The sequence below is a fragment of the Euprymna scolopes genome, chromosome 5 (assembly GCF_053919585.1).
Source record: "Euprymna scolopes isolate OS-2025 chromosome 5, ASM5391958v1, whole genome shotgun sequence".
NCBI lineage: Eukaryota > Metazoa > Mollusca > Cephalopoda > Sepiida > Sepiolidae > Euprymna > Euprymna scolopes.
This window is the reverse complement of record NC_136486.1, coordinates 61,822,407-61,835,228: the sequence shown is the minus strand read 5'-3', so window position 1 is coordinate 61,835,228 and position 12,822 is coordinate 61,822,407. Positions and strand designations below refer to the sequence as shown.

At 31.9% G+C, this 12,822-nt stretch overlaps 1 protein-coding gene across 6 annotated transcripts in view; it reads left to right on the top strand.

Moving 5' to 3' along the window:
• LOC145276816 (putative G-protein coupled receptor 139) overlaps positions 1–12,822 on the top strand; it is a 715,998-nt gene that overhangs the window by 38,325 nt on the left and 664,851 nt on the right. The window contains exon 2 of one of the 6 annotated variants that reach the window (XM_080128153.1): positions 212–274. The exons of the other annotated variants lie outside the window; for them this stretch is intronic. The gene's annotated coding sequence lies outside the window, so the exon portion shown is untranslated. The remainder of the gene's footprint in view (positions 1–211; positions 275–12,822) is intronic. 6 annotated transcript variants of the gene reach the window in all.

Genomic DNA, 12,822 nt, shown 5'->3' with positions numbered 1-12,822 from the left:
TTTACAGTGACGGTGTTGGTGTGAGATTCCTGCATTTATTGTGCAAACACTTGTTCGCAGACTAAAAAAAAAACTTCAATTGTTTGCTGTCAGCAGATAGAAATTACTTCAATTTTGTATAATTCACCTGAGGAGAAGACACGAATTACGTCGCAACAAATAATTCACTCCAGACGTAATTATCGTTTTTTTTTTTTTTTTTTTTTGTCAGGGTTAATTATCAAATAAATTCTGAATACAAAGGAAATATTATTTTTATGAAGAGAAGAAAAGGGTAAAGTATATGCGATTTCTTTTTCCTTAACTAGCAGTGTGATCAAACTGTGAGTCAAACGAGTCGTGTTTTCTCTTTTTATTATTAATCGCACAGTGAATTGGAAAATAACCGATGGGGTTTTATGAGTGTTGGGTCTCTAATCCAACCAATCTCTCTTTATTTGATAATCCTCTGCACCGCCCTGATTGGCTAATTGGTCAAATATCTTGTGCATATTAATTACATGATTTGCCGACACAATTTCCTTCACATACCTAAATCTGAAAAATAGACAACAAAACATTACTAATCAACCCACGCAAGGATTTCCGTCGTAATAAAATATTATTATTAATTTTCGAGTAGTTATTTTTCCTTCATGCCTTTTTCATATCAAACCGGCAATTTGGGCCCAACAAGGTCGCCTGTTTTTATCTGAGATTGCTCGCATAATACAAACTCTAATTTAGCTCCCTAATCGCGGATTATTGATTCAATTGTTCAGCATCCTACCTGGTTGGGTCGCATATGATACAGATTTAACGGAAAATATATGAAACCTCCCTATTAATCGTCTCGGACTAATCAATTAATAATTACATGCGGAATAAAAAAAATATTAAAAAAACAATTAAAATAATAATAATAATAAATATAATTAATATGGAAAAACTAATCCGTAAGGCGGAAGTGTATGTCCGATGAACTAACCAAGGTTGTTCGCCAGCTGGACGATGGTTCTATCATTTGTATATTCTTGTACATATATTTTTCCTCTATTCCCGTGATATGTTTTTTTGTTCATTTTTTGTGACCCATTATACAGGGTCATAAGTTTTATAACATCATTGTTGCAGAATAACAGTGAAAAAATATTTGAAAAACTCACGCAGTAAACACAAGTGTAAACACCGAAATGTCGCAAAGCCGACGTTGGATTTAGAGAACTTCCGAGGAACAACAGTCTGAACAACTTACTGGTCTTATAATACGGTCGAGAAAAGGATTCAGGTAGTTTAGAAAGAAGTACGCATTTTAACCTTCGTATATTTAGATTATACTGAAAAAAATCTTCTTTTACATCAATAGAACTACATAATTTCCTATCCGGGAAATTCGCGTTTGCACGGACTTAAATCACAGACATAGTGTTTACTCATTGTGAGTCTTCAGGTAATAATAAATTCATTAATGAAATAAAGTTTCCAAAGCTTCATATGCACGTGAGAAAGAATAATATTATTTATTTCTGTTTTCTCTGTCAGTACACGACAAGATGTAACAGTTTACTGGTGGTATAGGAAAAAGGACACTTTTTTTTCTTTGCTCTTCAATATTTCATAAACATTTCTGTTACGTTTATTTTCTTTTTCTATATAAAAAAGCATGTATTTTTATTGCTACTAACTACAATCGTAGACATCACAGTGATCAGTTTAGACTAAATTGCATATTGCTTTAAATAGTAATTTTAATAAATTCCCTATTCGTTTTTTCTGTTTTTTTTCATGGGTGATCATTTTTAATATAGTATTGAGTGAAATTATAATCATACATGTATTCTACATGATTTATACTTGCCTAATATTTGCATAAAATAGTTATAGTAAACACGAACACATGTTTTTTTATATATTTATCTATGCGTATACGGATTTGTTTTGAAAAATGCCCACAAACTTCTGTTTGGTCTAAAGACATGAACATTTATATAAATGTATGTGAACCAATGCTTAACTTTATATTTAGATTTTATCCGGGGTAAATTGGTGAAAAAGCGTGAACATAAAAAGGAAATTGAATTTGCCAAACGAAGGTAGAACGACAGCATTACAAATATGCATGCGTAAAGTAATAGCTATTGGTTAATGATTTAACTTTTAGCTTTGCAACAAACATTTTCTCATAGCTCAGGTATCAACGTTAAACAAGTGAGTTAATGATAAAGTAAAGGTTTTCGTTTCGATCCTCGCTGCTAGGGCACCGCCATGTTTAACTTTTAAATAAGTATTACTATGTATTGTGCCCAATAAGATATTCATAAATAATATATTGATAGCATTCTGTAGAAATTCAGTGTGAAATGAGATTCTATGATATTGTTGTAGCCCTTTTGTTAAAACTGCCAACAATATTTATCAAATCTTGCGGGGGCGTGCGGTGTAGCTCTTTCGCAATGTACGCTTAAATATTGTAATATAATTCTTGCAGATAAAGCGTATATTATTATCGAGTTAATGTTTTAGCGATTTTTATATACTAAAAGTTGTGATTTGAAAATTAAAAATATATCCCTATGACTTGGATGGATTAGCTTTAATCGATACTGAAACCAACACATCGAGAAAGTTCATGTTAAAATATTTAATTACAAGAAATTAAAGTTCATAATAATTAGACGTCAGTCATTCGGATGTAAGCGTGACACAAAAAATAAATAATACACATGCCATGATATATATATATATATATATATATATATATATATATATATATATATATATGTTTAAAGAAAAATAGAAAAAACCGAATGAAATTATTAAAAAATCAACGTTTCGTCCCTGTTTCAGAGGACATCTTCAGGATAATTGAAATAAAAATGTGATAAAAGAAAAAGTCATAGATCGTGCGAAAGAAAACAGTTTTTTAAAATCCAACCCATGTCGGGAAAGGACGAATATGTGTGCGTATGGGAAGGTTGTTTGATGTCTATATATACAACTTTTAAAATGCATTAAAATAAATATGTACATTTTTTTTTCTTTCCTCTGCGAAACTACTCATTTTCCTGAAACATTCAAAGAAAAAAAAAAATAGGCTAGCCAGGATCCACCCTTATACCTTGCTCTTTGATTTTTATTTTCCCTATGCTAGGGGTTAAATGGTAGAAGCCTTTTCTTTGCGTAATAGTATTAGTATTCAAAATTAGTGCTGATTCTAAAAGTCTTCTTTTAGCTCTATCTATCACGTATTTAATAATTTTCGCTTGATCTAAATTAAATGAGTGATCGTGTTCTGCACAATGGCAAAAGAGTGCATTTAGGGCGTTACCATTCCTTATATCTCTTCTTAAGTCTTAATTTCAATTTTCGTTGTGTTTCACCTATGTACGCTTGTTGACAGTTGTTACATGGGATGGAATATATACCGGCATCGGATGTAAGGGTTTTGGGAGAGTGCTTGGTAGTTTTTAATGTCTGTTTTATGGTTGAGGAAGTTGTTTGTATCAGGTGAAAACCAAGTCTATTAAGAGTGTCGTAGATTTTTGTATTTTTGGTGTGGGTGGGAATGAAAAGATGTCTGTTTAATAGTGAGGTATCTGTTTTATTTTTCTGTGTGTTTATGTTATAGTGTATTTTCGTAGCTTTTTTCTTTGCGTAAGAAATGAAATAGGATGGATACTGTAGTTTTCTTAAAATTTTGATTAAGTGCTTGTGGAGTAGATTAAGGCATTTTTTGATTGGAATATTGGTGTACAGGGAAATTATGTCTAAACTATGCATGGTTTTATTTTGCATGTCCATATTTTTTATTCTATTTAGGAGGTCACCAGAGTTTTTGATATGTGAAGTGCTGATGGTGCCCATTAGTGGAGTTAAAATTTGGGCAATAGCTCGTGCTAATTTATGGGTGACGCTTCCAATGTTTGATATTATAGGTCTCATAGGGACGTTCTCTTTATGTATTTTTGGGAGGCCGTATAATATAGGAATAGTGGGGTGGTATTCTATGTTATTTATCCATTTTTTATCATTTCCGATAAGTTTCTTTACGGATTTATTAAAAGTATCGAAATCTTTTTCTATTGATTTTAAATCTATCGGAGTGTATATATCTCCGTCTTCCAATAGTGTATGCATTTTCTTTAGATATAGGTCTTTATCTATTATAACCATACCACCTCCTTTATCGGCTTGTGAAATAATAATGTCTTTATTTTTTGTTAAAAGTTCTAAGGCATCAATGTATCTTTTTGGTAGTGCTAATTCTTGAGGTTGGGTAGTTGTTAAAGCTATTATCCCTTGTATGAAGCCTTTAGTAAAATCAGAGTCCTCTTGTCTATAATTTTTTAGGGTTGTGTTAGTGGTTATTTTCGAATGCTTGCCGGTAGCGAATTTAAGACCGAAACTGAGAGCTTCAGTTTCAATGTCCGAGAGTGGTTTAGAAGTAAGGTTTAGAATAAGGTCTGGACGTCCCAAAGTTTTCCATTTGCTGTTTTTTATCAATTTCGCAAGTTTGTTATTCAATTTAAAATTATGGCGTGTGTTAAATTTTTTGATAGATCTGTAAATGTTCTTAATTGATCTGGGTGTTTTCTTGTAATTTTGTTGATAATCAGCAATTAATATCCTGGCTTTCCGAAAAAGATGAGAGCTTTGGTGCTTTAAATATATTATAGATGACAAAAGATATTTCTCAATGTAATCCGGGAAAATATGGTCTGATGTTTTAAAAGATTTAGGTATGCATGCAGGTATGACTTTTTCTTCAATACATTTTTCCAGAAAAATTCTCCTGTTGTTGTGAGAATTTGCTGCGATTAAGATGCTCTTATATGTTCGCAGAGAAGATCGGTTTTCCATTTCGACAGAATGTATAAGGAATGAAAAAATATACCAGCAAAGAAAAGGCTTCTACCATTTAACCCCTAGCATAGGGAAAATAATAATCAAAGAGCAAGGTATAAGGGTGGATCCTGGCTAGCCTATTTTTTTTTTTTTTTTTTTAATGTTTCAGGAAAATGAGTAGTTTCGCAGAGGAAAGAAAAAAAAATGTACATATTTATTTTAATGCATTTTAAAAGTTGTATATATAGACATCAAACAACCTTCCCATACGCACACATATTCGTCCTTTCCCGACATGGGTTGGATTTTAAAAAACTGTTTTCTTTCGCACGATCTATGACTTTTTCTTTTATCACATTTTTATTTCAATTATCCTGAAGATGTCCTCTGAAACAGGGACGAAACGTTGATTTTTTAATAATTTCATTCGGTTTTTTCTATTTTTCTTTAAACATAACGTCAACCACCGCTGGTATATTTTTTCATTCCTTATACATTCTGTCGAAATGGAAAACCGATCTTCTCTGCGAACATATAAGAGCATCTTAATCGCAGCAAATTCTCACAACAACAGGAGAATTTTTCTGGAAAAATGTATTGAAGAAAAAGTCATACCTGCATGCATACCTAAATCTTTTAAAACATCAGACCATATTTTCCCGGATTACATTGAGAAATATCTTTTGTCATCTATAATATATTTAAAGCACCAAAGCTCTCATCTTTTTCGGAAAGCCAGGATATTAATTGCTGATTATCAACAAAATTACAAGAAAACACCCAGATCAATTAAGAACATTTACAGATCTATCAAAAAATTTAACACACGCCATAATTTTAAATTGAATAACAAACTTGCGAAATTGATAAAAAACAGCAAATGGAAAACTTTGGGACGTCCAGACCTTATTCTAAACCTTACTTCTAAACCACTCTCGGACATTGAAACTGAAGCTCTCAGTTTCGGTCTTAAATTCGCTACCGGCAAGCATTCGAAAATAACCACTAACACAACCCTAAAAAATTATAGACAAGAGGACTCTGATTTTACTAAAGGCTTCATACAAGGGATAATAGCTTTAACAACTACCCAACCTCAAGAATTAGCACTACCAAAAAGATACATTGATGCCTTAGAACTTTTAACAAAAAATAAAGACATTATTATTTCACAAGCCGATAAAGGAGGTGGTATAGTTATAATAGATAAAGACCTATATCTAAAGAAAATGCATACACTATTGGCAGACGGAGATATATACACTCCGATAGATTTAAAATCAATAGAAAAAGATTTCGATACTTTTAATAAATCCGTAAAGAAACTTATCGGAAATGATAAAAAATGGATAAATAACATAGAATACCACCCCACTATTCCTATATTATACGGCCTCCCAAAAATACATAAAGAGAACGTCCCTATGAGACCTATAATATCAAACATTGGAAGCGTCACTCATAAATTAGCACGAGCTATTGCCCAAATTTTAACTCCACTAATGGGTACCATCAGCACTTCACATATCAAAAACTCTGGTGACCTCCTAAATAGAATAAAAAATATGGACATGCAAAATAAAACCATGCATAGTTTAGACATAATTTCCCTGTACACCAATATTCCAATCAAAAAATGCCTTAATCTACTCCACAAGCACTTAATCAAAATTAAAGCCGACCTACCTTTTTCCTCAGATACACTAATACAAATTATAAAACTCATCACTGATAGAACCTACTTTCAATTTAATAATTCTTACTATAGACAGAAATTTGGACTCCCTATGGGTAACCCCCTTAGTGGTGTACTAGCCTGCTTATTCTTAGAATTCTTAGAAACCAACTCTTTTAAACACAGACTTCCTAAAAACTCCACATATTTTAGATATATAGATGACATTCTTATTTTTCTCCCTAAAAACACACAAATAGAACAAATTAGAAATAAATTAAATTCAGTGGAACCATCTATAAATTTTACACATGAATCCGAACAAGACCACTCCCTAGCTTTTCTAGACATATTCCTCATCAGATCAGAAACCGACCTGAGTTTCAAAGTACATAGAAAGACCACACACAAAAACGACTATATTCATTACTACTCACACCACAATGATAAAATAAAGACGGGCATGGTTATAGGTTTTTTCTTACGTGCCTTTAGAATATGCAGTCCCCAATATCTTAATGATGAATTTCAATATATTACGAATGTTTTAAGAAAACTACAGTATCCATACTATTTCATTTCTTACGCAAAGAAAAAAGCTACGAAAATACACTATAACATAAACACACAGAAAAATAAAACAGATACCTCACTATTAAACAGACATCTTTTCATTCCCACCCACACCAAAAATACAAAAATCTACGACACTCTTAATAGACTTGGTTTTCACCTGATACAAACAACTTCCTCAACCATAAAACAGACATTAAAAACTACCAAGCACTCTCCCAAAACCCTCACATCCGATGCCGGTATATATTCCATCCCATGTAACAACTGTCAACAAGCGTACATAGGTGAAACACAACGAAAATTGAAATTAAGACTTAACGAGCACAGAAGAGATATAAGGAATGGTAACGCCCTAAATGCACTCTTTTGCCATTGTGCAGAACACGATCACTCATTTAATTTAGATCAAGCGACAATTATTAAATACGTGATAGATAGAGCTAAAAGAAGACTTTTAGAATCAGCACTAATTTTGAATACTAATACTATTACGCAAAGAAAAGGCTTCTACCATTTAACCCCTAGCATAGGGAAAATAATAATCAAAGAGCAAGATATAAGGGTGGATCCTGGCTAGCCTATTTTTTCTTTCTTTGAATGTTTCAGGAAAATGAGTAGTTTCGCAGAGGAAAGAAAAAAAAATGTACATATTTATTTTAATGCATTTTAAAAGTTGTATATATAGACATCAAACAACCTTCCCATACGCACACATATTCGTCCTTTCCCGACATGGGTTGGATTTTAAAAAACTGTTTTCTTTCGCACGATCTATGACTTTTTCTTTTATCACATTTTTATTTCAATTATCCTGAAGATGTCCTCTGAAACAGGGACGAAACGTTGATTTTTTAATAATTTCATTCGGTTTTTTCTATTTTTCTTTAAACATAAGTCAACCACCGCTGGTATATTTTTTCATTCCTTATACATATATATATATATATATATATATATATATATATATATATATACTGCTCAAAGGCAGCATGCATACCGCAGATTTAACCGACATAAGTCCAGTTCAAAGAAACAGAAGTACATAGAAGCTAGAAATAACGTTAAGAAAGAAATAGCGACAGCCAAGAGAGAATTAACTGAAACCACTAAAAAACGCATCGAAGCACAAAAATTAGGAAATCGTGACTTCTGGAAAATCTACAACAGTGTAGTAAATAATGGGCAATCAACAATTCCCCCACTAACCAACAATCACGGGGGTGCTTGCTCAGCAACCGACAAAGCTTATATGCTTGCCAGCCGGTTTGCCTCGAAATCCATACTGGACCCTCCCAACCGCCCCCGGCGTGACTTCCCTTTGCGGACACTTTTTTTTTCTTGGCTCTTCAATATTTCATAAACATTTCTGTGACGTTTATTTTCTTTTTCTATATAAAAAAGCATGCTAGACGATCTAAAAATCACCCCTGCTCAGGTACATGCTATCATAAAAAATCTTGACACTTCAAAAGCTTGTGGACCTGATCTCAACCCAGCTGTGCTATTAAAAAAGTGCTCAGCCGAAGTAACTCCAGTTCTCTCCAAACTCTACAACAAATGCCTTAATGAATCATGCTTTCCGGGCCGTTGGAAAACCGCTTCTGTGGTAACAATATTCAAGAAATCTGGCGAAAGAACTGACCTGTAGATGTATGATGAAGCACCCAGATTGCTAACACGATTCGTAAATCGAAACACGTGTACCTAAGCAGATTAAAAACGGTAATAAGAACAAATTTCGCTCTTCAGCATTATTGAGCACTTTTCCATATTCCACTTATTTATCATACACACACACACACACACACATATATATATATATATATATATATATATATGTATCTATATATATATATATGTGTGTGTGTGTGTGTTTTATGTATAGGGCAATTAATCTACATTAAATATTTCGCATTTAATCCATGGGGTTTTCTATATTTCCGTGTACTGTGTTTGGTAATCTTTCAATATGATGATTGATTAACCCAACACTCATTTATTGTAATATATATATATATATATATATATATATATATATATATATATATATATATATATATATATATATATATATAAATGTGTGTGTGTGTGTGTGTGTGCGTGCATGAATATATATATATATATATATATATATATATATATATATATATATGTGTGTGTGTGTGTGTCTGTATGTGGGTATATATGTAATGAAATTTGACTGTTAATTGTCAACATTCAACGATTTGAACTTTTGAGCCCTCTACATAACTCCTCCGCCAATTTGTGGTCTAAACACTTGCAATTTTAGATATAGGTTCCTTGGACATGGATCTAACTTTCTAGCTTGATTTGAGCATAACACATTATATATTAAAGGGTGATAACAGGGGTCACATAAAAAAATGACCTCTACGTTCTCTACCAAATTACTCAGACTATTTCTAGTCTAAACATTTGAAATTTTACATAAAGGGTATTCAGGGCAAGCTTTTTAATCGGATAGAAAATTTGAGCTACTAATATATAAATGTATGTATGTATGTATGTTTGCATCAGACGACACATATCTAAAAATTGGCTAAAAACATTAATTTTTTCACTTTAAACTGGGCTATTTTCTACAGAGAGAGTTTGCTTTTTTCGCCGATATTGTCGAAAGTAATCCCCTCTGTTCGATTTTCTTGCATTAATGATAACCTACGCCACTTCCGGTTTGGCGTTGGTCGAAACAGCAAGGGCGTCACGTTATTTTTCCAATTCTTTTCCTTCTTCGCAGTACGAGTCCGAGCCTGCCTTTCTACTACAACTTCTTTTTTTTTGCTCAACATACATCTCCAAACACCCGGCCAACGCCGGGTTTAAGTGCTACTATATCTATAAAACTGAAAATGTATTTCTGTATGTCTGTGTGTATGTCTGTGTACATTTCCCTACCAAACAACTCTGTCAATATTTGGTTTTCACACTCGCAATTTGGCATAACGTGTAGGGGAATTTGGGAAAGTCTTTTTAACCGGTTTTCAGTCAGAGAGTTTACTGTTAAAGTAAAGTTCAATGAGTTGGCTTTTGAGAACTCTACCAAACTCCTTCGCGATTTTTGAATCAAACACTTGAAATTTTAGATATAGATTACTTAGAAGACACGGATCTGACTTTATAAGTATATTTTATCCCAAAACAATAAACGCTAAAGGGGGCAAAATTGAGGTCAAGTTTTAAAAAATTGCCTGTGCGGTCTCTACCAGCTTCCTGTATGGTAGTTAAGGACGCTTATTATAGAGAAATTCATTACCGTACATATTTACACTTTTTAATATATACATAGACACGTAAATGTATGACTAGTACATAGGGGTCTAGCAAACTCAATCTGAACTGCTAGTAACAAATATAAATAACAATAACACTAATATCCAATCAAGCAACGAGGCCTACAAACTGAGGCGGCGTGTAAAGCTACAATTAATGTTATAAAACCCCCAAACGAAAAAAAATCTACATTATCTGGCAAGTGCCTTCTTTAAAAATAGATTTACAGTGCATAAATACTCATATATTAGCCCTAACCACCCGAAAAAAATAATTTACTACCTACTATCAAGAGCGAATTCGAAATAACCTCAGTCCGACTATTAACTTGGAAATCTTAAAAAGCTAGTACATCAAATCATTAAATTCTCCATGTTTCTTTTATCTAAATAAAAAAAAAAACTTTTATCACCAACTTTAAAGACAGGGATAAATTGCTAAATAAAACAAATGTAACTACTCTAAATTGTCGGAACTATAAACCCCAGCATCTTAGCAAATTTACACCATTCTAAAGATTTTCCCATACAACATCTAATTAATCTGCAAACTTCTACACTAAGCACAACCATCTGTCTTATATAACAAATTACGATTTAAAAAAAAAAACATTATCCGAATCATCTAACCCAATCAATCCCTCTACATTATCATCTGCCACCAAACCAAATGACTTATATATTCAATACTATCAATCTTAACATTTAAATCCATTTGTCTATCATATAATTCCAATGTGTCAAATATCTGTTGTTTCGCTTGGTAAACCCCTAGACCCAACTTTCATATACTCCATATCCCTCTCCTCTCTCTCCATTTCTCGATACATTTTTTATACATTTGCCAAAGCTGGCATATATGTGTGCATATACATATGTGCATGTCTACACCTCTCTGTTGTGTTTATGTATAGAACTTACATATACATACACTTTTTTTTATTATTTTTTACTCTTTTATGCTTGTCTTGGTATGCCCATTTATATATGAGTATTTATGGGCGTACTCATGCCCTTTATATGTATATACTTATATATATATATATATATAAATATATAAATAAATATATATATAAATATATGTGTGTTTATATGTGTGTAGGGGTGTATGTGTGTGAACATATATTTGTGACTGCGTGCATATATTCATAATATATTACGATACATATAACCCAAGTATCTCTGATAAATTTTACCCTAAACTCGATGGCTTCAAACTAAAATAATAAGCCAGATACTCACCTCCTAGAACAGAATCTTATGCGCCCCACTCCATTCCTACGTATAAACTAACCTGAACTACTAGGATTTCTTTACCATTATGACTTAACCCTTACTCATATAACTTTAAAACTTCCAGACCCTTCCGATATCTGTTCAACCTCACATAGACTCCCAAATATTCAATTAACCATATAATTAGGAGTATTACTTAAGCTCTATCTGGCTACTTTTACCTAATTAATGATCTTTATTCATATACTTGATTTTTTTACATTTCTATCTTTTATGTATGTAATTACTCATGACAGTTTATCTTATATATTTTTAATTATGTTTTTTTTTATTATTTACATTTATATCCTTATATGTATGTGTTCATGGTTTTATATTCTATATTCACAAACATTACTTTACTTCATAGTTTGCGTTTTTATGAATTTATTAATCTCGCTATTTATAGACTTATTTAATATATGATTTAATTATTAATCGATATATCTAATTATTTATTTACCGACCTATATACGAATTTATTAGATTTAAATATTTTTTTGTAAAAATGTTAACGGTTTATTAATCTTTTTTATTTATTGTCTTATTTTTCTTAGTTTTTTTGTTAATTCATCTATTAACTTTTTCAAGTGGGACGTATGTTAAGTTCATATGAGAGTACGTAATTGCAAAATACCGCCCTTCCCTAACCGGATACTAACTAACGTGTCATTCTCCCCATTACACGTTTTCAACGATCATGGACTCTCACTTTCCCTGCATCTCTCCATAACTGCCTAATCATGATTAACCGACGCTCTACTAATTAAGTGTTTGCCGGTTTATATCCTTGTTTATTTTTATTTATTTCTTTTTTCTTTCTTTAATTCTTCTTCTATTTCAATCTCAATTATTTACCCATTTACTTTCTCTTTCATTTTTCTTTCTCTTCCCCCTCTCTCTATTTCTATCTGTAGTGGGTTTGATATTTTAATTGCAACTTGTCACTTCCCATTGACTTTACAATTGATTGCTGCGTTTTTTAAATCGGGTTTGTACACTTCCTAATTTATCTTTTTTTCACTAAAATAAATCTTTTTATCTGTGCAGTCGATGAAATTAGCGGATCATTAACACGATACGGTAATCGAAAGTTGTTTAACCAAGCAAATTAAAAACGGTAATATATATATATATATATATATATATATATAATTATATATATATATATATATATATATA